Source organism: Ranitomeya imitator, chromosome 2, assembly GCF_032444005.1.
Source record: "Ranitomeya imitator isolate aRanImi1 chromosome 2, aRanImi1.pri, whole genome shotgun sequence".
NCBI lineage: Eukaryota > Metazoa > Chordata > Amphibia > Anura > Dendrobatidae > Ranitomeya > Ranitomeya imitator.
In genome coordinates, this window is record NC_091283.1 from 819,320,856 (window position 1) to 819,347,038 (window position 26,183).

Here is a 26,183-nt window from a genome sequence, read left to right on the forward strand (position 1 = left end):
TGGACACACTGGGGCTGAATGCTGGACACTGCGGGCAGAAATGCTGAAGACACTGGGGGGCAGAATGCTGGACACACTGGGGGCAGAATGCTGGACACACTGGGGGCTGAATGCTGGACACTGCAGGCAGAAATGCTGAAGACACTGGGGGGCAGAATGCTGGACACACTGGGGGCAGAATGCTGGACACACTGGGGGCTGAATGCTGAACACACTGGGGGCTGAATGCTGGACACTGCGGGCAGAAATGCTGAAGACACTGGGGGCTGAATGCTGAACACACTGGGGGCAGAATGCTGAACACACTGGGGGCTGAATGCTAGGCACACTGGGGGGCAGAATGCTGGACACACTGGATGCTGAATGCTGGAGACACTGAGGGCAGAAATGCTGAAGACACTCAGGGCAGAAATGCTGGAGACACTAGGGGCAGGAATGCTGGAGACACTGGGGGCAGAATGCTGGACACACTGGGGGCTGAATGCTGGACACACTGAAGGCAGAAATGCTGAAGACACTGGGGCTGAATGCTGGACACACTGAGGGCAGAAATGCTGAAGACACTGGGGCTGAATGCTGGACACACTGAGGGTAGAAATGCTGGAGACACTGGGGGCACAAATGCTGGAGACACTAGGGGCAGAAATGCTGGAGACACTGGGGGCAAGAATGCTGGAGACACTGGGGGCAGAAATGCTGGAGACATGGGGCAGAATGGAGATATGGGGCAGAATGGAGATACGGGGCAGGATTGGAGACAGATCGTGCAGGATCATGGGGCAGGATTGGATCATGGGGCAGGATGGATACGATGGAGACAGATGGGGCAGGATGGGGAGATTATATGGGGCAGAATGGATCCTCATGAGGGCAGGATGGGAGAACATATGGCTGAAGCCAGGAATGAGACACACAGGGGCCAGGATGGGGAATATTATTACCATAGGGACTAATTTAGGGATATAATTACTACAGTGATATATTTATTTTATTTTTTGAGTATACTGTTTTAAATGGGGGGACGGTCCTGTTACTGTGTAGAGTGACACTATGTTGCCTCTTTCTTCATGTGGTGTAATGTAGAAGTTGGGAAAAATTAAGTAATGTGTTCTGGAAGCGGAGCTCAAGATAACTGTGTTATTTCCTGCAGAGATGAGCCCTGGCTGGAAGAAGTGATGGCGGTCTGTGCTGAATGAAAGATGAAGGACTTCACCTAGAGACGTCACTGGTGAGTCAGTGTGTTACGTATACACTGACACTATACACTGTATACTATATACAGAGCTCCTGTGTATAATTTCACCAGTGATCACTGTTTAACCTCTACACAGACACTGCATACTAAGTACAGATCTCCTGTCTATAATGGCACTTATGTTGATAGTATTGTGTTTTTTTTTATTACTGATCAGTATTGCAGTATTAGGTAATTATGTGGTGGTAATATGTGGTCTGGACATGGGGTTGTGGTATTTGTTCCTTGTATGTGCTATTTGGTGACTATGTGGTGGTAATATGTGGTCTGGTCACAGAGGCGTAGCTAGAGCTTTTGCCGCCCGGGGCTGTTCCCGAGTTTGGCGCCCCCCCCAGCTCAATACACACAAAGGTTACCAAAAATGGTTTTCCTGTTTTGTAGAACTTAAACTGGGCCTAATGGTGTCACCCCCACATGCCACACCTGTGACTTAATACCACCACACCATGACCAGGCCACATAGTGACCGAATAATACTACATACAAGGGACAAATACCACCGCACCATTTCCAGACCACATATTACCACCACATAGTGACTGAATACTACAATACTGATCAGTAATAAAAAAAAAACCACAATACTATCACCATAAGTGCCAGTATTCACAGGAGATCTGTACGTAGTATGCAGTGTCTGTGTAGAGGTAATACAGAGATCACTGGTGACATTATACACAGGACCTCTATATAGTATACAGTGTATAGTGTCAGTGTATAGGTAACACTGACTCACCAGTGACGTCTCTAGGTGAAGTCCTTCATCTTTTATCCAGCACAGACCGCCATCATTCCTTCCAGCCAGGACTCGTTTCTGCAGGAAATAACACAGTTATCTCGAGCTCCGCTTGCAGAACACATTACTTAATTTTTCACAACTTCTACATTACACCACATGAAGAAAAAAAGGTGATATAGTGTCACTCTGCACAGTAACAGGACCGCCCCCCCCATTTAAAACAGTATACTCAAAAAATAAAATAAATACATCACTGCAGTAACAATATCCCTTAATTATCCCCTATGGTAATAATATTCCCCACCCTGGCCCCGTTTATCTCATTCCTGGCTCCAGCCATATGTTGTCGTATCCTGCCCTCATGAGTATCCATTCTACCCCATATGATCTCCCCATCCTGCCCCACCAGCCTCCATCGTATCCGTCCTGCCCCATGATCCAATCCTGCCCCGTGTCTCCAATCATGCCCCGTATATACATTCTGCCCATGCCTCAAGTCCTGCCCCCAGTGTGTCCAGCATATTACCCCCATGTTGTCCAGCAATCTGCCCCAGTGTGTCCAGCATATTACCCCCAGTGTGTCCAGCAATCTGCCCCAGTATGTCCAGCATATTACCCCCAGTGTGTCCAGCAATCTGCCCTCAGTGTGTCCAGCAATCTGCCCCAGTGTCCAGCCTTTCCCCAGTGTGTCCAGCAGTCTGCCCCAGTGTGTCCAGCATATTACCCCCAGTGTCCAGCATTGCCCCAGTGTGTCCAGTATATTACCCCCAGTGTGTCCAGCAATCTGCCCCAGTGTCCAGCATTGCCCCAGTGTGTCCAGAAGTCTGCCCCAGGGTCTCCAGCATTGCCTCAATGTGTCCAGAAATCTGCCCCAGGGTCTCCAGTATTGCCCCAGTGTGTCCAGCAATCTGCCCCAGGGTCTCCAGTATTGCCCCAGTGTGTCCAGCAATCTGCCCCATGGTCTCCTGTATTGCCCCAGTGTGTCCAGCATTCTGCCCCATGGTCTCCAGTATTGCCCCGGTGTGTCCAGCAATCTGCCCCATGGTCTCCAGTATTGCCCCAGTATGTCCAGAAGTCTGCCCCAGGGTCTCCAGCATTGCCTCAATGTGTCCTGAAATCTGCCCCATGGTCTCCAGTATTCAGTGTGTCCAGCATTCTGCCCCATAGTCTCCTGTACTGCCCCAGTGTGTCCAGCATTCTGCCCCATGGTCTCCAGTATTGCCCCAGTGTGTCCAGCAATCTGCCCCATGGTCTCCTGTATTGCCCCAGTGTGTCCAGCATTCTGCCCCATGGTCTCCAGTATTGCCCCGGTGTGTCCAGCAATCTGCCCCATGGTCTCCAGTATTGCCCCAGTATGTCCAGAAGTCTGCCCCAGGGTCTCCAGCATTGCCTCAATGTGTCCTCAGATCTGCCCCATGGTCTCCAGTATTCAGTGTGTCCAGCATTCTGCCCCATAGTCTCCTGTACTGCCCCAGTGTGTCCAGCATTCTGCCCCATGGTCTCCAGTATTGCCCCAGTGTGTCCAGCATTCTGCCCCATGGTCTCCAGTATTGCCCCAGTGTGTCCAGCATTCTGCCCCATGGTCTCCAGTATTGCCCCAGTGTGTCCAGCATTCTGCCCCATGGTCTCCAGTATTGCCCCAGTGTGTCTAGCAATCTGCCCCATAGTCTCCTGTATTGCCCCAGTGTGTCCAGCAATCTGCCCCATGGTCTCCTGTATTGCCCCAGTGTGTCCAGCAATCTGCCCCATGGTCTCCTGTATTGCCCCAGTGTGTCCAGCAATCTGCCCCATAGTCTCCTGTATTGCCCCAGTGTGTCCAGCAATCTGCCCCATGGTCTCCTGTATTGCCCCAGTGTGTCCAGCAATCTGCCCCATGGTCTCATGTATTGCCCCAGTGTGTCCAGCAATCTGCCCCATGGTCTCATGTATTGCCCCAGTGTGTCCAGCAATCTGCCCCATGGTCTCATGTATTGCCCCAGTGTGTCCAGCAATCTGCCCCATAGTCTCCTGTATTGCCCCAGTGTGTCCAGCAATCTGCCCCATGGTCTCCTGTATTGCCCCAGTGTGTCCAGCAATCTGCCCCATGGTCTCATGTATTGCCCCAGTGTGTCCAGCAATCTGCCCCATAGTCTCCTGTATTGCCCCAGTGTGTCCAGCAATCTGCCCCATAGTCTCCTGTATTGCCCCAGTGTGTCCAGCATTCTGCCCCATGGTCTCCAGTACTGCCCCAGTGTGTCCAGCAATCTGCCCCATGGTCTCATGTATTGCCCCAGTGTGTCCAGCAATCTGCCCCATGGTCTCCAGTATTGCCCCAGTGTCTCCAGCATTGCCCCAGCCCCAGACAGTCAGACATAAAGAAAAAAAAGTAAAATCCTCACCTCTCCCGTTCCCAGCGCAGGTCCGGTGCAGTCAGCGTCTCTCCGGCTCTGCGACGCTCAGGACAGAGAGGCAGAGCGGCGCGCACAGTAGTGACGTCATCGCGCCCTCTGCTCTGAGACGTCGCAGAGTCAGAGGACGCTGCAGCTGCCGGCGCCGCAGGAACCAGGAGAGGTGAGTATAGAGCGGGGGGCGGGGGCGGGGGCGGGGGCGGGACCCGGGGGTGGGGGGAGCTGGCCCTGGTCGTGGCGGCGGACGGCGCCGCCCGAAGATTTAAAGGGGCGTCTTTTTTTTTTTTTTTTTTTATCTTCTTCTCCTGCAGCGCCGGCCGCCCCCAGCATTGTGCCGCCCGGGGTGGACCGCCCCCCCCGCACCCCCCTTCCTACGCCACTGTCTGGTCATGGTGCGGTGGTATTTGTTCCTTGTATGTGATATTACTCGGTCACTGGTGGTAATATGTCATCTGGTCATGGTGTTGTGGTATTTGTTCCTTCGATGTGATATTATTGGTCATTTAAAAAATTGAAAAATAAATAAAAATATACCTAAATTGTATTGCATATTTTAACAAATATTTAATAGGTTACAGCAGAGCAGGGCCCGGCCAAAAGTGTCTACCATGTTATGGTGGCGGCTTGAAAAATCTTTTGGCCAAAACAAAAGCTGACGGTTATATGTGTGATCTGGTGATGGGAACTGTTAATGTGTGATAGGTGAGAAGTGGAGTTTCACTCAGCAACTATTTTTCTGGAATAATCTGGTTCAGGTATATGATGACCCCATCGCATGAGCGGGGGGCCCACAGAGTCTGAACAGCCCGGGGCTCTGGCTACCCTTAATCCACCCCTGCATGTTAACCTCCAGCAGCATGTAACTCCTATTTTGGCAGCTTTGGTTAATTAAGAACCCTCTGGCTGGTTCTGGATATGTAACTACATTGAGGCCCATCCACTGCAACTAGCTCACAACAGCATTCTCTGGTGGTAGGCATTCCCACTGTCCTTGTGATTATTACTTTATTTTAGAATTAAATTGAAGACTAAAATTGGCCAGTATGATGGACACCAAGTCTTATAAGCCCACATATTGCCTACAGATAATACAATTCTCTTGCCATCCAGTTCCCACCTTTGCTTTGTATAACGTGCCAATAGTTGAGTGTGATTGCAGAGACATTCACATTGCGTTCTGTGTACTCTCTGAGGATATAGAAGCACCACAATCACAAAATGTTAAGTGAACAAAGCTGTAAGGACATTTTTATATATTATATCATTCTCCTTAATTAGCACGAAAGCCAAGAGGGTGCTGCACTTAGCATACATAAGGCAATATTTACAGCATAAGAATCTCACAGTGGAGGAAAATAGTGATCGCTAGGGTTGAGCGAAACGGGTCGAACATTTTCAAAAGTCGCCGACTTTTGGCGAAGTCGAGTTTCATGAAACCCGATCCGACCCCTGTGCGTGGTCGGCCATGCGGTACGCGACTTTCGCGCCAAAGTCGCGTTTCCATGACGCGAAAAGCGCCATTTCTCAGCCAATGAAGGTAAACGCAGAGTGTGGGCAGCGTGATGACATAGGTCCTGGTCCCCACCATCTTAGAGAAGGGCATTGCAGTGATTGGCTTGCTGTCTGCGGCGTCACAGGGGCTATAAAGGGGCGTTCCCGCCGACCACCATGTTACTGCTGCTGATCTGAGCATAGGAAGAGGTTGCTGCCGCTTCGTCAGAAGCAGGGATAGCGTTAGGCAGGGTCCATTAACCACCAAACCGCTTGTGCTGTAGCGATTTCCACTGTCCAACACCACCTTCGGTGTGCAGGGACAGTGGAAGCTACATTTTTTTTTTTTTCCCTCAGCGCTGTAGCTCATTGGGCTGCCCTAGAAGGCTCCCTGATAGCTGCATTGCTGTGTGTACGCCGCTGTGCAAACCAACTGCTTTTTTCAAAGCACAAATCCTCTTGTTCCTTCCTTTCTGCACAGCTATCTTTTTTGTTTGTACACACTTTTTATTTAATTTGTGCATCAGTCCACTCCTTATTGCTGCCTGCCATACCTGGCTGAGATTACTGCAGGGAGATAGTAATTGAAGGACAGTTCCTTTTTTTTTTTTTTTTTTTTTTTGTGGGAGATTAAGATTGACATTTCTGCTAGAGTGCCATCTCTGTCTGTGTCATCTCTCACTCAGTGGGCCATAGAAAGCCTATTTATTTTTTTGCTTGATTTGGGTTCCAAAATCTACCAGAAAAAATCACAACATCAATCAGTGGGAGAAAAATATTGGCCTCAGGGCTTGTGTGCCACTCCTTACTCCTGTGTGTGCCATCTCTCACTCAGTGGGCCATAGAAAGCCTATTAATTTTTTTGCTTGATTTGGGTTCTAAATTCTACCTGAAAAAATCAATAGATCAATCAGTGGGAGATTAATATTGGCCTTTGGGCTTGTGTGCCAGTCCTAAGCGTGCCATCTCTCTCTCTCTCAGATAGTGGGCCATAGAAAGCCTATTTTTTATTATTTTATTGGGTTTATAAATTTTCCCTGGAAAAAAAAAAAAAGTGGGAGATTAATATTGGCCTCTGGGCTTGTGTGCCAGTCCTGAGCGTGCCATCTCTCTCACAAATAGTGGGCCATAGAAAGCCTATTTATTTTTTTGGTTGATTTGGGTTCATAATTCTACCTGAAAAAATCAATCAATCAATCAGTGGGAGATTAATATTGGCCTTTGGGCTTGTGTGCCAGTCCTAAGCGTGCCATCTCTCTCTCTCAGATAGTGGGCCATAGAAAGCCTATTTATTATTATTTTTTTTATTGGGTTTATAAATTTTCCCTGGAAAAAAAAAAATGGGAGATTAATATTGGTCTCTGGGCTTGTGTGCCAGTCCTGAGCGTGCCATCTCTCTCACAAATAGTGGGCCATAGAAAGCCTATTTATTTTTTTGGTTGATTTGGGTTCATAATTCTACCTGAAAAAATCAATCAATCAATCAGTGGGAGAAAAATATTGGCCTCAGGGCTTGTGTGCCACTCCTTACTCCTGTGTGTGCCATCTCTCACTCAGTGGGCCATAGAAAGCCTATTAATTTTTTTGCTTGATTTGGGTTCTAAATTCTACCTGAAAAAATCATTAAATCAATCAGTGGGAGATTAATATTGGCCTTTGGGCTTGTGTGCCAGTCCTAAGCGTGCCATCTCTCTCTCTCTCAGATAGTGGGCCATAGAAAGCCTATTTTTTTATTATTTTATTGGGTTTATAAATTTTCCCTGGAAAAAAAAAAAAGTGGGAGATTAATATTGGCCTCTGGGCTTGTGTGCCAGTCCTGAGCGTGCCATCTCTCTCACAAATAGTGGGCCATAGAAAGCCTATTTATTTTTTTGGTTGATTTGGGTTCATAATTCTACCTGAAAAAATCAATCAATCAATCAGTGAGAGATTAATATTGGCCTTTGGGCTTGTGTGCCATACCTAAGCGTGCCATCTCTCTCTCTCAGATAGTGGGCCATAGAAAGCCTATTTATTATTATTTTTTTTATTGGGTTTATAAATTTTCCCTGGAAAAAAAAAAAATGGGAGATTAATATTGGCCTCTGGGCTTGTGTGCCAGTCCTGAGCGTGCCATCTCTCTCACAAATAGTGGGCCATAGAAAGCCTATTAATTTTTTTGCTTGATTTGGGTTCCAAAATCTACCAAAAAAAATCACTAAATCAATCAGTGGGAGATAAATATTGGCCTCTGGGCTTGTGTGCCACTCCTGACTCCTGTGAGCGTCATCTGTCACTCAGTGGGCCCTAGAAAGCCTATTTTTTGTTTTATTTGTTTTCTAAATTCTCCCTGAAACAATCATTTTATTTTCTTTGGTTTCTAAATTATTCCTGAAAAAAATCATTTTTTTTGTATTTTTTTTTCTCTAAAGTCTCCCTGAAAAAAAAAAAAAAAAATCTGTGGGAGATTCATATTGCCCCTTCTGCTGTGTGCCAATCTTGACTCCTGGGTGTGCCATCTCTCTCTCTCTCCCCAATTGTGGGCCATAGAAAGCCTATTAATTTTTTTGCTTGATTTGGGTTCCAAAATCTACCAAAAATAATCACTAAATCAATCAGTGGGAGATTAATATTGGCCTCTGGGCTTGTCTGCCACTCCTGACTCCTGTGTGCGTCATCTGTCACTCAGTGGGCCCTAGAAAGCCTATTTTTTGTTTTATTTGTTTTCTAAATTCTCCCTGAAAAAATCATTTTATTTTCTTTGGTTTCTAAATTATTCCTGAAAAAAATCATTTTTTTTGGATTTTTTTTTCTCTCAAGTCTCCCTGAAAAAAAAAAAAAAAAAAAAAAATCTGTGGGAGATTCATATTGCCCCTTCTGCTTGTGTGCCAGTCTTGACTCCTGGGTGTGCCATCTCTCTCTCTCTCCCCAATTGTGGGCCATAGAAAGCCTATTAATTTTTTTGCTTGATTTGGGTTCCAAAATCTACCAAAAAAAATAACTAAATCAATCAGTGGGAGATTAATATTGGCCTCTGGGCTTGTGTGCCACTCCTGACTCCTGTGTGCGTCATCTGTCACTCAGTGGGCCCTAGAAAGCCTATTTTTTGTTTTATTTGTTTTCTAAATTCTCCCTGAAACAATCATTTTATTTTCTTTGGTTTCTAAATTATTCCTGAAAAAAATCATTTTTTTTGTATTTTTTTTTCTCTCAAGTCTCCCTGAAAAAAAAAAAAAAAAAAAAAATCTGTGGGAGATTCATATTGCCCCTTCTGCTTGTGTGCCAGTCTTGACTCCTGGGTGTGCCATCTCTCTCTCTCTCCCCAATTGTGGGCCATAGAAAGCCTATTAATTTTTTTGCTTGATTTGGGTTCCAAAATCTACCAAAAAAAATAACTAAATCAATCGGTGGGAGATTAATATTGGCCTCTGGGCTTGTGTGCCACTCCTGACTCCTGTGTGCGTCCTCTCTCACTCAGTGGGCCCTACAAAGCCTTTTTTTTTCCTAAATTCTCCCTGAAACAATCATTTCATTTTATTTGTTTTATAAATTCTTCTGTAAAAAATAATTTTTTTTAATTTTTTTTTTTCTGAAGTCTCCCTTTTAAAAAAAACAAACACAAATCAGTGGGAGATAAATATTTACATTTGCGCTTCAGTGACAGTCCTGCGTGTGTGCCATCTCATTTGTTGCCAACAACAACAGAGTGTGTAACATTGTGGCTGATTTTCGTTGTGGTCTCACCCACCTGTAAAGGGGTAGCTAAATCATACTGAAGTTATAGCTCACCGTGTAAGTTGTGTGACAGCAACAAATACCGTTCGTTTGGTAACGTTTTTAAAACAATGAGGAAGTCTGGTGGAAGAGGTCGTGGCCGGAGGCGTTCATTGTCAGCTGGTAATGAGGGTAGTGGTAGTGGTGGAGCATCAGGTGGTCGTGGGAAAAAAAATATTGCACCTAAGTCTGGAGCTGTGGAGCCAGGTTCGTCGTCTGGCTACACAAGGCCTCGAACCCTCCCTTTTCTGGGAGTAGGAAAACCGCTTTTAAAGCCGGAGCATCAAGAGCAAGTTTTGGCTTATCTTGCTGACTCAGCCTCTAGCTCATTTGCCTCCTCTCGTGAAACTGGTAAAAGTAAAAGCAGCGCGTCGTTAGTGGATGTTCACGGTCAGGGACAAGTCGCTTCCTTGTCCTCTTCAGCAAAAACAACAACAGAGAAGAATGCAGCAGGTGACACAACGGGTTACTCCATGGAGCTCTTTACACATACCGTCCCTGGCTTAGAAAGTGAAGCAGTTAACAGTCCATGCCCATTACAAGTTGAATCTGACATGGAGTGCACTGATGCACAGCCACAGCCAGACTACTATGCTGGTCCTTTGACTCAGACCACAACATTGCCCTCGCAGGGTGCTGATCAAGAATCAGACCCTGATGAGACTATGTTGCCCCATCACGAACGCTATACCACCGACCGACACGGTGACACAGACGAAGTTGCACACGAGCTACAAGAAGAGGTAATAGATGACCCAGTTCTTGACCCCGATTGGCAGCCATTGGGGGAACAGGGTGCAGGCGGCAGCAGTTCTGAAGCGGAGGAGGAGGGGCCGCAGCAGGCATCAACATCGCAACAGGTTCCATCTGCCGGGCCCGTATCTTGGCCAAAACGCATGGCAAAGTCAAAACCTGTTGGAGGACAGCGTGGCCATCCGGTTAAAGCTCAGTCTGCAATGCCTGAAAAGGTATCCGATGCTAGAAAGAGTGCAGTCTGGCATTTTTTTAAACAACATCCAATTGATCAGCACAAAGTAATCTGTCAAAAATGTTCAACTACCTTAAGCAGAGGGCAGAATCTGAAAAGTCTCAATACAAGTTGCATGCATAGACATTTAACCACCATGCATTTGCAAGCTTGGACTAACTACCAAACGTCCCTTAAGGTTGTAGCACCCTCGGCCAATGAAGCTACTCATCAACGCAACATCCCTTCCGGCAGTGTAGGGCCACCATTTTCTGCACCACCTGCAGTATCTGTGCAGGTTTCTTTGCCAGGCCAAAGCAGTCAGGGTCAGGGAATCTCCAGTTTCGTAGTAGGAAACACTGCATCTAGGGCACCGGCGGCAACAATACCATCTCCCACCGTCTCTCAGTCTGCCATGTCCACCGGCACCCCCGCTAGTTCCACGATCTCCAGCTCTCCAGTCCAGCTCACCCTACATGAGACTATGGTTAGAAAAAGGAAGTACTTAGCCTCGCATCCGCGTACACAGGGTTTGAACGCCCACATAGGTAGACTAATCTCGTTAGAGATGATGCCCTACCGGTTAGTTGAAAGCGAAGCTTTCAAAGCCCTGATGGACTACGCTGTACCACGTTACGAGCTACCCAGTCGACACTTTTTTTCCAGAAAAGCCATCCCAGCCCTCCACCAGCATGTTAAAGAGCGCATCGTCCATGCACTCAGGCAATCTGTGAGCACAAAGGTGCACCTGACAACAGATGCATGGACCAGTAGGCATGGCCAGGGACGTTACGTGTCCATCACGGCACACTGGGTAAATGTGGTGGATTCAGGGTCCACAGGGGACAGCAAGTTTGGGACAGTTCTGCCTAGCCCACGGTCTAGGAAACAGTTGGCTGTAGCCGTTCGCACCCCCTCCTCCTCCTCCTCGTCCTCCTGCAGAAGCGAGAGCTCGTCCACAGACCGCAGTCGCACAACCACTCCATCCGCAGCTGCCACTGTTGCACACCAGGTCTCCCATTATGGGGCAGCTACTGGCAAACGTCAGTAGGCTGTATTGGCTATGAAGTGTTTGGGCGACAACAGACACACCGCGGAAGTTCTGTCCGAGTTCTTGCAGCAAGAAACGCAGTCGTGGCTGGGCACTGTAGATCTTGAGGCAGGCAAGGTAGTGAGTGATAACGGAAGGAATTTCATGGCTGCCATCTCCCTTTCCCAACTGAAACACATTCCTTGCCTGGCTCACACCTTAAACCTGGTGGTGCAGTGCTTCCTGAAAAGTTATCCGGGGTTATCCGACCTGCTCCTCAAAGTGCGTGGACTTTGCGCACATATCCGCCGTTCGCCTGTACACTCCAGCCGTATGCAGACCTATCAGCGTTCTTTGAACCTTCCCCAGCATCGCCTAATCATAGACGTTGTTACAAGGTGGAACTCAACACTGCACATGCTTCAAAGACTGTGCGAACAGAGGCGGGCTGTTATGTTTTTGTGGGAGGATACACATACACGGGCAGGCAGTAGGATGGCAGACATGGAGTTGTCAGGTGTGCAGTGGTCGAAGATTCAAGACATGTGTCAAGTCCTTCAGTGTTTTGAGGAATGCACACGGCTGGTTAGTGCAGACAACGCCATAATAAGCATGAGCATCCCCCAAATGTGTCTGCTGATGCAAAGTTTGACGCACATAAAGCATCAGGCGTCTGCACCAGAGGAAGAGGAAAGCCTTGATGACAGTCAGCCATTGTCTGGTCAGGGCAGTGTACAGGACGAGGTAGCGGGCGAAGAGGAGGTGGAGGATGAGGAGGATGATGGGGATGAGTATATTTTTAATGAGGAAGCTTTCCCGGGGTCATTGGAAATTGGTGGCGTGGCAAGGGCGGGTTCTGGTTTTTTGAGGGACACAAGTGACGTAGATTTGCCTGCAACTGCCCCTCAACCAAGCACAACCGCAGATTTGACAACTGGAACTTTGGCCCACATGGCGGATTATGCCTTGCGTATCCTCAAAAGGGACACACGCATTACAAAAATGATGAACGATGACGATTACTGGTTGGCCTGCCTCCTTGATCCTCGCTATAAAGGCAAATTGCAAAATATTATGCCACATGAGAACTTGGAACTAATATTAGCAACAAAACAATCAACTCTTGTTGACCGTTTGCTTCTGGCATTCCCTGCACACAGCGCCCGTGATCGTTCTCACACGAGCTCCAGGGACCAGCAGACCAGAGGTGTTAGAGGGGCAGAAATCAGAAGTGGCGTTGGCCAGAGGGGTTTTCTGACCAGGTTGTGGAGTGATTTTGCTATGACCGCAGACAGGACAGGTACTGCAGCATCAATTCAAAGTGACAGGAGACAACATTTGTCCAGTATGGTTACAAACTATTTTTCATCCCTTATCGACGTTCTCCCTCAACCGTCATTCCCATTTGATTACTGGGCATCCAAATTAGACACCTGGCCAGAATTGGCAGAATATGCATTGCAGGAGCTTGCTTGCCCGGCAGCTAGTGTCCTATCAGAAAGAGTATTCAGTGCTGCAGGTTCAATACTAACTGAAAAAAGGACTCGTCTGGCTACCCAAAATGTAGATGATCTAACCTTCATTAAAATGAACCACAACTGGATTTCGAAATCTTTTGCCCCACCTTGCCCGGCTGACACCTAACTTTCCTATGAAAAGGTCTTGCCTGTGGACTCTTCTGAATGACTTTTCCAATCTCGTAATTTTCTGCACCTGATTGTCCAGCATACGACATGTTTACTCCTAACAAAATGGCCAAACTCCCCACACGGGGCCGTGGTATCGCCACTTTGCGCCAGCACCCGTGAGAGTGCTGTTTGTCTGAAGAGGTGGGTGTGCCCGCTTTTGGTCGACGGCACTGCCACTGGGTCCCTCATAGTACAATAAAGTGTCTCTGGCGGTGGTGGTGCGCACCCAACGTCAGACACACCATTGTAATATGAGGGGCCCTGGGCCTGTACCGCCGGCCACAAGACAGTTCCCCCCCCCCCAGCTCAAACAGTGCTCTACCACTAGCAAAATTATCTCTCACAGCTTCACCAATGTTTAGTCTATGCGCTGACATCCTTCAATGCCTGGCACTGACAATACCATTGTTTTGACATTTTTGTTATGTTAGGCCTTCGAAGCCTGTCTGCGGTCCGTTCTTTCTACAACTACTACACTGACCAGGCCACTGCTGGCCGTGTTCCCCTGGAACCAATTTAAACTTGCCTACAGCCAGCCCAATTTTGTTATGTTAGGCCTTCTTAGCCTGTCTGCCGTCACTCCTTCCACTAGACTTCCACTGACCAGACCACTGTTGCCCATGTTCCCCTGGAACCAATTTTAAACTGCCTACAGGCAGCCCAATTTATTATGTTAGGGCTTCGAAGCCTGTCTGCGGTCCCTCCTTCCACTAGGCCTCCACTGACCTGTCTACTGCTGCCCGTGTACCCCTTGAACCAACATCATAAAATAAAAAAAAAAGTATTTTGCTTATAAAAAAGAAAATACTGGTGAGATATCAAATGCAGACATTTTAACATTAAAAACAAACACACAACTAAAATCTGGTACAGTACTAAAAATGGCCACCAGCTACAATTACTTTATCCTGCAAGTATTTAACTGAAAGGTTTTTTAAATTGAAAACACAGATATGGCATCCACCGAGTGTTGTCCTGTCGCGTCTTCTTTATATTATTGCCGAGAAGATGCAAAACAATGAAAATAATAAAATCATTAATTACCAAAATAATAGAGAAAGTCAACACCACATTGCAAATAAACATTCATTCCAAATAAAGAAGCAGGGCGCGTCCGAGGGTGAGTATATACCTAATAAGAATATAATCACCCTCGGACGCGCAATGCTTATTTCCAACAGCCTTCCTTCCTAAGAATCAGCCCTTCCGTGGTGTAGAGAGACGTTGTGTTACACTTCAAGGTGTTCCCCAGGTTGTCTTTCCTGAGCTTCGATCTTCCGGCTCTCGTTTAGTAGTTCTTGGAAACTACACTGCATTAGGCCTTCAAATTGGGTATGGGGTGTAGAGAGAGGGTGTGTTACACTCCAAGGTGTTCCCCAGGTTGCCTTTCCTGAGCTTCGATCTTCCGGCTCTCGTTTAGTAGTTGTTGGAAACTACGCTGCATTAGGCCTTCAAATTGGGTATGGGGTGTAGAGAGAGGGTGTGTTACACTCCAAGGTGTTCCCCAGGTTGCCTTTCCTGAGCTTCGATCTTCCGGCTCTCGTTTAGTAGTTCTTGGAAACTACACTGCATTAGGCCTTCAAATTGGGTATGGGGTGTAGAGAGAGGGTGTGTTACACTCCAAGGTGTTCCCCAGGTTGCCTTTCCTGAGCTTCGATCTTCATGCTCTCGTTTAGTAGTTGTCGGAAACTACGCTGCATTAGGCCTACAAATTGGGTATGGGGTGTAGAGAGAGGGTTTGTTACACTCCAAGGTGTTCCCCAGGTTGCCTTTCCTGAGCTTCGATCTTCCGGCTCTCGTTTAGTAGTTGTTGGAAACTACGCTGCATTAGGCCTTCAAATTGGGTATGGGGTGTAGAGAGAGGGTGTGTTACACTCCAAGGTGTTCCCCAGGTTGCCTTTCCTGAGCTTCGATCTTCCGGCTCTCGTTTAGTAGTTCTTGGAAACTACACTGCATTAGGCCTTCAAATTGGGTATGGGGTGTAGAGAGAGGGTGTGTTACACTCCAAGGTGTTCCCCAGGTTGCCTTTCCTGAGCTTCGATCTTCCGGCTCTCGTTTAGTAGTTCTTGGAAACTACACTGCATTAGGCCTACAAATTGGGTATGGGGTGGAGAGAGATGGTGTGTTACACTCCAAGGTGTTCCCCAGGTTTCCTTGCCATTGCTTCGGTCTTCCGACTCTCGTTTAGTAGTTGTAGAAAAGTACACTGCATTAGGCCTACAAAATGGGTATGGGGTGGAGAGAGATGGTTTGTTACACTCCAAGGTGTTCCCCAGGTTGCCTTTCCTGAGCTTCTATCTTCAGGCTCTCATTAAATTGTGGTTAAATGGAACAACTGCATTTGGCGTACTAGTTGGTTTGGGGCCTACTATCGGTGTCTGCCACTCCTTGCTGTTCTCCTGGTTTCCTGTCCTGAAATTCCATTTTCAGGCTCTCGTTAAGTAGTTGTTAATGTTAGACTGCATTTGGCCTACTAGTTGGGTTGGGGCCTACTATCGGTGTCTGCCACTCCTTGCTGTTCTCCTCCACTGAACAAAGCTGTGCCGCCTGTTTACTACGGTTGCCAATTTTGAACTGCATTTCGACTACTTACTGATTTGGCCCTACTCTCTGTGTCAGCCTCTCATTCCAGTTGTCCTCCACTGCAATGCCCCCTGGTTATTCCTGTGTTACCAATTTTGAACTGCATTTAGCCCACTTTATTCTTTGGGCCTATATCTGTGTTTCCACTTCATCGTGCCCATTGCCCAGCCAGTGATAGATGAGTCTGCTGGTACATTGACCCATAACGCAACATTCCCCGTGCATGCTACACAACAACATTGTGACCCTGCTGAAAGTCAGGTTGCTCTTCCCGCATACCATACCACCTTTTACGGGGACAAAGAGGAAGGTGCAGATGAAAGTGCAGGTTCCTTCATCAGGTGGGGGGAGGAATACTAGTTGGCGACGTCACTGGCACAGGGCCTCTCATAGTACGCAAAAGTGTTGCTGCCGGTGGGAGGCGCCCCCGCCGTGCAAACACACCGCTGTACTTTGAGGGGCCCTGTGCCAGTGCCAATGCCAACAAGTGGGCCCCCCCTGCTTGCTCAGGATCACAGCACTTGCAAAGTTGAAATACTTACCTCTCCCTGCTCCACTGCCGTGACGTGGTCCAGATTTCCTGGGCCCACTAATTACTTGAACCAGCCCTACCCCACACAACTTTAGCCAAATGACCCCCAATTTCAAATGCCTTCCAATTATTATAAGGTAAATTACGCTTGACAAGCTTCATTAAGAAGAATGGATGGTTTTGACATTAAAATGGGCACTCTAGGTGTTTTCCTGGCCCCCACTCACTGCCGACTATGCTGCCCCATTGACTTGCATTGGGTTTCGTGTTTCGGTCGATCCCGACTTTTCGCCATAATCGGCCAATTTCACTCGACCCGACTTTTGAGATAGTCGGGTTTCGCGAAACCCGGCTCGACTCTAAAAAGGTCAAGGTCGCTCAACTCTAGTGATCGCTTTTCCTGAAAATTTACCAAAATTTAAATAAATCTACTAAAATAGCCTAAAATATGCACAAACTAATAGAGCCTTTTTCACCATGTTTGAATGCACAGCGGAGTGGGAGAGCTTGCTGTTTTCCCAGTGGGCTAAAGTGGTGGCCCCCTTCCTGACAGGAGATACCCAGAAGGCCTACTTGGACCTCAGTCGGGAGGATGCCCTGAGAGACTAAGAGGTGAGATCCTTGCCCCACTGGGGTTAATACATATGTGTGGGCCCAACGGGTGTTCCAATGGTCCTTTGCCGAGTCTCGCCCTGCCAGGTCTCAGCTCTCAGGCCTATGACTTGCTGCAACTTGTTAAAAAATGGTTCCAGACTGAGACCTTAACCCTGTTCCAGATGGTAGAGAGGGTGGTGGTCGACCGGATGGTGAGGGCTCTGCTGGCAGCCGTGCAGCGTTGGGTGGGGCAAGGGGACCCGGGCACTCTGGACCAGGTGATTGGACTAGTGGAGCGGTATACAGCCATGCAGGACTTTATACGGGACACTGCTCCACTTCGGCTGTCACGTAAGGCCCCGCCAGCCCTGGAATATGGTAAAAGTCCAGGACCCTCCACTGGAGCCTATCTTGACTGAGCCCGTACTTAGGTGGTATCCCAAAGGGAGGGTGACAGCTGACCTGTGTCCCCTAAAACGGTCCCTAGGTCCACTCGTGCTGCAGCTATTAAGTGTTGGCGGTGCCAAGGGCCCGGACATGTGGCTGCCAACTGCCCCCTGATAGCTGAATCCATGGACTGCGAGTATACTCATCAGGTGTCTATGTACACCCAGACAGTCTGCACTGCCACTACAGGCACTGCCGGTACCGAACCCCAACTGTGCAAGGTACTCGTTAACAGGTACCCGACAGAAGCTCTTTTGGACTCGAGGAGCTTAGTGACCCTGCTTTATGGGTCCCTTGTCACCAGGGACAACTCCAATGAACAGAAAGTGGGGGTAGTATACATACATGGGGAACTCCGAGAGTTAACCCTCCCAAGGTAAATGCTATTTTGGGTATAGAACCCAAAGATCCCAAGTCAGGGATACCTGTCGTACGGGTCGCCAACATAGGGACCGAGTGTAACCCCAATAGATTCGCCTAGAGGTATTGGCAGGAGAGGTCACGGAGACCCCACTGATCCCCAGACTGGAAGTGTCTCCTGGTCAGCTTCGTGTCTTCGGGACAGCTCAGCTCCAGGATCCTATCCTGGCCCAGGCACAAAAAGGGTGATTGAAATTAATGGGGTAGCTCAGTAGCCAAGTGTAGAGACAGTTTTTCCCCGCATGTCTATCCACCAGGAGTTGTTATACTGGATGGATAAAGTCTGGGACAAGGTAGTAGAACAGCTGGTGGTACCCCAATCTTACCGTCGGGCGGTGCTCGACATGGCTCACACCCACATGCTAGGATTGCACTTGGGTGCCAAAAAGATGCAGGAGCGCATCCTGCAGCATTTTTTTTTGGCCTAGGGTTTACGCCGAGGCCCAGAAGTACTGTGACACATATCCGGAGTGCCAACTATCCTCACCCACCGTGAACTACCAGAGTCCATCGGTGCTTCTGCCCCTCATAGAGGTACCATTTGAGCTGATAGCTATGGATCTCGTAGGCTCCATAGTGAAATCTTCTGTGGCCATCAACATATTTTGGTCATAGTGGACTCCGCCACCTGGTACCCAGAGGCGATACCCCTCCACCATACCTCGGCCAAACTAATAGCCGGTGAGTTATTTGCCATGTTTTGTCGCCTTGGGCTATCAAAGGAGATCCTTACAGATCAGGGGACTTCTTTTATGTCCAAGGTGACCAGGGATCTATGTAAGCTGCTCCAGATTAAACAGCTACATACATCGGTATACTACCCACAAACCGACGAGCTGGTGGAGAGGTTTAATAAGACCCTCAAAGCCATGCTCAAAAAGGTGGTCGCCAAGGATGGGAGGGATTGGGACATGTTGTTGACCTATCTGATGCTCGCTATCCGTGAGGTACCACAGACGTCAACAGGTTTTTCCCCATTTGAGCTGTTACAACCCCTGGCAAAAATTATGGAATCACCGGCCTTGGAGGATGTTCATTCAGTTGTTTCATTTTGTAGAAAAAAAGCAGATCGCAGACATGGCACAAAACTAAAGTAATTTCAAATGGCAACTTTCTGGCTTTAAGAAACACTAAAAGAAATCAAGAACAAAAAATGTGATAGTCAGTAATGGTTACTTTTTTTAACCTAGCATAGGGAACAAATTATGGAATCACTCAATTTTGAGGAAAAAAGTATGGAATCATGAAAAACAAACAAACATAAAAAACTCCAAAACATCACTAGTATTTTGTTGCACCACCTCTGGCTTTTATAACAGCTTGCAGTCTCTGAGGCATGGACTCCTAAGTGTCAAACAGTACTCTTCATCAATCTGGCTCCAACTTTCTCTGATTGCTGTTGCCAGATCAGCTTTGCAGGTTGGAGCCTTGTCATGGACCATTTTCTTCAACTTTCACCAAAGATTTTCAATCGGATTGAAATCCGGACTATTTGCAGGCCATGACATTGACCTTATGTGTCATTTTTCAGGGAATGTTCGCACAGTTTTTGCTCTATTGCAGGATGAATTATTATCTTGAAAAATGATTTCATCATCCCCAAACATCCTTTCAATTGATGGGATAAGAAAAGTGTCCAAAATATCAACATAAACTTGTGCATTTATTGAAGATGTAATGACAGCCATCTCCCCAGTGCCTTTACACGACATGCAGCCCCATATCGTCAATGACTGTGGAAATCTGCATGTTCTCTTCAGGCAGTCATCTTTATAAATCTCATTGGAATGGCACCAAACAAAAGTTCCAGCATCATCACCTTGCCCAATGCAGATTCGCGATTCATCACTGAATATGACTTTCATCCAGTCATCCACAGTCCACGATTGCTTTTCCTTAGCCCATTGTAACCTTGTTTTTTTCTGTTTAGGTGTTAATGATAGCTTTTGTTTAGCTTTTCTGTATGTAAATCCCATTTCCTTAGGTGGTTTCTTACAGTTCGGTCACAGACATTGACTTCAGTTTCCATCCATTCGTTCCTCATTTGTTTGGTTGTGCACTTCCTCTTTTGGAGACATATTGCTTTAAGTTTCCAGTCTTGATGCTTTGATGTCTTCCTTGGTCTACCAGTATGTTTGCCTTTAACAACCTTCCCATGTTGTTTGTATTTGGTCCAGATTTTAGACACAGCTGACTGAGCAACCAACATATTATCCAACATTGCGTGATGATTTACCCTCTTTTAAGAGTTTGATAATCCTCTCCTTTGTTTCAATTGACATCTCTCCGGTTGGAGCCATGATTCATGTCAGTCCACTTGGTGCTACAGCTCTCCAAGGTGTGATCACTCATTTTTAGATGCAGACTAATGAGCAGATCTAATTTGATGCAGGTGTTATTTTTGGGTATGAAAATTTACAGGGTGATTCCATAATTTTTCCCACAGAATTGAGTGATTCCATAATTTTTTCCTTATGCTTGGTTAAAAAAGTAACCATTACTGACGACCACAGTTTTTGTTCTTGATTTCTTTTAGTGTTTCTTAAAGCCAGAGAGATGCCATTTGAAATGACTTTAGTTTTGTGCCATGTCTGTGATCTGCTTTTTTTCCTACAAAATTAAACAACTGAATGAACATCCTCCAAGGCTGTTGATTCCATAATTTTTGCCAGGGGTTGTATATGGCAGGCATCCAAGGGGACTGCTCGATGTAGCTAAGGAGACATGGGAACAGGAGCCCACTCCGCATCGAAGCGTAATTGAGCACGTGGCAAGCATGCAAGACCGGATTGTGACAGTACGGCCCATAGTAAAAGAGCATCTAATGGATGCCCAGGCTGTGCAGAGCCACACATACAATAAAAGAGCCACGGTCAGGATTTTTAAAGAAGGGAACCGGGTGTGGTACTGGTGCCCACCCCAGAGAGTAAGCTCATGGACAAGTGGCAGGGGCCTTATAAGACACGGGGGAAGGTGGGAGAAGTTAATTATAAGGTGTAACAACCCTGAAAAAGGAAACCCAAACAACTATACCATGTCAACTCACTAAAAACCTGGAAGGACCAGGTATGTTTGGTCACGGTGGCTTCTCCGGTCATACCACCGGGGAACCCACTGGCACCGTCCAGAGGTCAGGTTAAAATTTATTACGCGCTCACCAAACAGCAGCAACGGGAGGCTCAGGCACTGGTACAACAGAATATGGATGTAGTCTCAGAGCTGCCGGGGCAGACCTCGGTGATCAAGCATGACATAGTCACCGAGCCCCGGGTAAGGGTACGGATGAAACTGTACTGGGTGCCAGAAGCCCAAAGGCAAGCAATCGCGGCTGAAGTGAATCAAATGCTCCAGATAGGTGTCATTGATGAATCCCGGAGTGAGTGGGCTAGCCCCATTGTGCTGATTTCAAAGCTAGACGTGTCTTTACAATTTGGTAATGACTTTAGGAAATTGAATGTGGTATCTAAGTTTGACCTCTATCCAATGCCCCAGGTGGACGAGCTAATTGAGAAACTGGGGGAGGCCCAGTACTTCACCACACTCGATCTCACCAAAGGTTACAGGCAGGATACGGCATCGGCAAAAGAAAAGACTGCTTTTATTACACTAGAGGGTCTCTATCAGTATGTTGTCTTGCCTTTTGGGTTACATGGGGCTCCGACCACATTTCAGAGGCTGATGGACATTGTGTTAGAGCCTTATCGGAAATACACATCGGCCTATTTGGATGACATAGACATCTATAGCACCAACTGGGATATCCACCTGTCCCAGGTACAAGCAGTGCTGGAGTCTCTCAGAATCATGGGGTTAACAGCAATCCCAAAGAAATGCAAGGTAAGACACACGGATGCCAGGTACTTAGGTTATGGGATAGGCCCAGGGTGTTATCAAACCCAATTTTGTGGGTAAATCGGCACCCTTAATGGACCTGTTAAAAGGTAAGAAGACAGTGATCGTCTGGTGGAATCCTCAAGCAGAGGAAGCATTCCTGTCCTTGAAGTTGGCGTTGTGTGGACAGCCAGTCTTCATCAGTCCCCACTTCAAGAAAACCTCCATTGCACAAACTGATGCCTCAGAGGTAGGTCTGGATGTGGTGCTGTCGCAAGAGGTGAACGGGGATGAACACCCAATCACCTACTTGAGCAGGAAAGTGACCCCGGTAGAGAAAAATTATAGTGTACTGGACGAGACGTTCTTGACGATTAAATGGGCCTTGGAGTCCCTATGCTACTATTTGCTCAGGCATCAGTTTCGGTTGATAACAGACAATTCTCCCCTCGTCTGGATGAGTAATGCAAAAGAGAGGAATGTTTGAGTCACCAGATGGTTCCTGTCTTTACAAAACTTTAGATTCTCAGTTAAACATCGGGTGGGGAAGTCACAGGGAAATACGGATGCCCTGTCACGGGTCCCCTGTATGGTGACAAATGTTCAACCCCACAAGTTTGAACAGAGAGGGGGTTTGTGAGGCAGTGACTGGGGTCATGTGTGAGGGTCGATATACAGCTCTGGCAAAAATTAAGAGACCACCACATCAAAACCCAATCAAGAGGATGATGGATAGTCACAAGCCATCAAACAAAGAATAACTGCTTACATTTTTGCACCAGGAGCAGTGTGAAAGACTCGTGGAAAGCATGCCAAGTTGCATGAAAGCTGTGATTAAAAATCATGGTCATTCCACAAAATATTGATTTCTGAACTCTTCCTGTGTTAAAACATTAGTATTGTTGCTAAATTATTATGAATTTGTTTTATTTGCATTATTTGAAGTCTGAAAGCATTGTTTTTTTTTAATTTTGACCATTTCTCCTTTTCAGAAAAAAATTACTAAATTTATTGCTTAGAAATTGGGAGACATGTTGTCAGATGTTCATAGAATAAAAAAACAATTTGCATTTTACTCACAAATATACCTATGAAGAGAAAAATCGGGCAAACTGAACATTTTGCAGTGGTCTCTTAATTTTTGACAGAGCTGTATATCCCTCAGGATGTAGACGGAGTCTTATTAGACCCGCTGGAGTGCCTTGAATTCACCGCAGGACTCTTGTGAGTCACAAGTAGTGTTGAGCGATACCGTCCGATATTTGAAAGTATCGGTATCGGATGGTATCGGCCGATATCCGAAAAATATCGGATATCGCCGATACCGATATCCGATACCAATACAAGTCAATGGGACACAAATATCGGAAGGTATCCGTAATGGTTCCCAGGGTCTGAAGGAGAGGAAACTCTCCTTCAGGCCCTGGGATCCATATTAATGTGTAAAATAAAGAATAAAAATAAAAAATATTGATATACTTACCCTCGGACGGGCCCTGGTTGTCACCGCTGCAATCGCCATGCTTTTCTTCCTAAGAATGAGCGCGTTAATAACCTTCGATGACGTCGCGGCTTGTGATTGGTCGCGTGAGCGGTCACATGACCGCTCAGCGACCAATCACAAGCCGCGACATCATCGAAGGTACTTAACAAGCTCATTCATAGGAAGGAAAACATGGCGATTGCAGCGGTGACAACCAGGGCCCGTCCGAGGGTAAGTATATCAATATTTTTTTTTTTTATTCTTTATTTTACACATTAATCTAAATCCCGATAGCGATTCCCGATATCACAAAAATATAAGATAATGGATAGATAGACAGATAGATAGATAATAGATAGATAGATAGATAGAAAAGATAATAGATAGATGATGGATAGATATATATGATAATAGATAGATAATAGATAGATAGATAGATAGATAGATAGATAGATAGATAGATAGATAGATAGATAGATAGATAGATAGATAGATAGATAGATAAGATAATGGATAGATCGATAAGATAATAAATAGATAGATAAGATAGATAGATATTATAATAGATAATGGATAGATATTAGATAGATGATAGATAAGATAATGGATAGATAGATAGATAGATAGATAGATAGATAGATAGATAAGATAAGATAATAGATAGATAAGATAGATAGATAGATAGATAGATAGATAGATAGATAGATAGATAGATAGATAGATAGATAGATAGATAGATAGCAGAGACTTGGTTACATGATATGAGGACACTGCACCACAACCGAGTGCCTTTCTATCAATCTCTTTGCCATCTGGTCCCAGTTTGGGAGGTACAATCATTTGTCCCTTGTCTTATACATTTCTTAATATGCTTAAAGGATAGTTAAATATTACAAGCGCTTTATTTGCTTTATTGTGCTGAATCCTTAACCTGCGAGTTCAATTAAAAACAAGTTAAAAATAAAAGTTAGAAACCCCCCAAAAAAACATTTCAAAGAACAAATCTCTAAATCCAAAACTCTCAATTGAAAATGATCAAATATACGAGAGCTGAAACAAATACACAAAACGATTAAATGACAAATTAAAATTAAAAAGCAAATAACCTTACAATCAAATCCAATAAGCACAGGTGAAGTTTAGATGACTGTATTTATTGGAGTTTTAGGTTATTTGTTTTTTAATTTAATAAACTCAAACTGTTAAAACACCTTCAAATTATTTTAACCTCTTTGTTTAATCAATTTTTGCATTTTTTCCCCCCAAAACGGAAAAAAAAGAAACAATATGCTGCAGGATACACAGAGCAAGAAAAGATATATATACTAATTGTTAGAGATTTCTATTCTCCTCCGCCTGGCTCCGAACTGCAGAATCTCAGCTGGGAGTCAGCTAAGGAGGGTCTCCTTTTTCGCAGGCAGCACAGCCTCACCTGCCCTCCAGATCCCCTCATTCCGCCTCCTCCTGTAAACCTCCCAGCTGAGCAATGTTAATCAGATGGGGACACAAGGTAACATTAAAGTAATTCAGCCAATTAGGCCCTGAATTGTTTGCATCCAGCAGCATTTTGTATTTCTGCAAATGTGTGAAGTGTAAAACTTGCCCTGCAGCACAAATGACAGCAGACATGTACTGGCGGAATGTCAACAGACCCTCGCAATGGCTGACGGCTGATAGTGATGCATACATATGTTTAGGAAACTGGACTTTTTTTTTTTTATTTATTTTTTTTTTTTCGACGTGATATTTTATCGAGAGGAGTCAGAGCAAAGGGGGTCTTTCGTGGCAGATGGGCAAGTGTATCAGGGATTGGCTAATCCCAAATCTGCATTCTCTTCTTCATGTAGCAACTGGGGATAGATGAAGCCAGCTGTCAAATGGAAGACTTTCATGGTCCCCTGCACACAACAGCTGCACAAGCCCTGCCTGCTTGGTTCTAAATTATTAAACATCTTTTTAGTTTGTTCCAGCTGCAGGCATCAGTGTATTTATGCAGCCTTTGTGCATTTTACATATGATTCCTTCTCCCCTCCTCTCATCAAAATGCTGTTTGTAAAAGTCATTATCCCATCTGTGCCCCAGTTTGGCCAAACAGCCTAAGACAAATCCGATGCTATTCTCCTTCTAGGACAATTTGGGAGTTGAAGATGATTGCGCTGACTTGAGACTTCGGGGGCCTGGTGTTTTGCTCGCGTTCACTCCACCACCTGTAAGCAGTAGTGTCATCTCTAAAGCTTAAGGGTACAGACGTGTAATAAGGGTCTTTGCAAGTAAGATTTTATCCTTGGAAACACGGCTTTGGGAAAAAAAAAAATAAAAAAAAAAAATCAAAATAAAGCATCTTGCCTTTCGGTCTATAAGGATTTTTTTTTTCTAAGCATTTTCAAAAAGAAGGGGCCGGTCGGAGAAACTGCTTTAAATAATAATCTTTCACCGGCAGATAGCTTCCCTATAGATTCCAGCCACAATAATACTGTTATTATTGTTTTTATTTATATTTTTTCCGCGCAGACATGAATATTCACCGACTCCGGTATAAACCGACGCTTCTGAAAAGGGAGAGTTCTGCACGGCAGCCAGCGACTTTTAACACAAGCGATAGGCTTTGAAATTGTAATGTCATGAACACGCAACTGGCAGCGCAAAACAGGACCCGGTGTATTAATTATAGTGTGAACACACAGGAACAAAAAATAATAAATTGGGAACAAAAAATTATGTTTGTTTTCCTGTTTAATATCAGAGCCAATATCCAGGACTGACGAGAAAGTATTACTGGCAGTAAATTGAATTATTACAGATGTGGTTAAGTGATGAAATACTGTATAGAAAATTATGTGACATGGGAGCCTGGGAGAGACATGCACTGAGCGGAGGATGCGGGCGATCAGGAGACCCCATGGTGTTTCGTTAGAGAAGACACATGTGTACAGATATATCTATAGAAGAAAGATACTGTAGATAGATAGACAGAAACACAGAC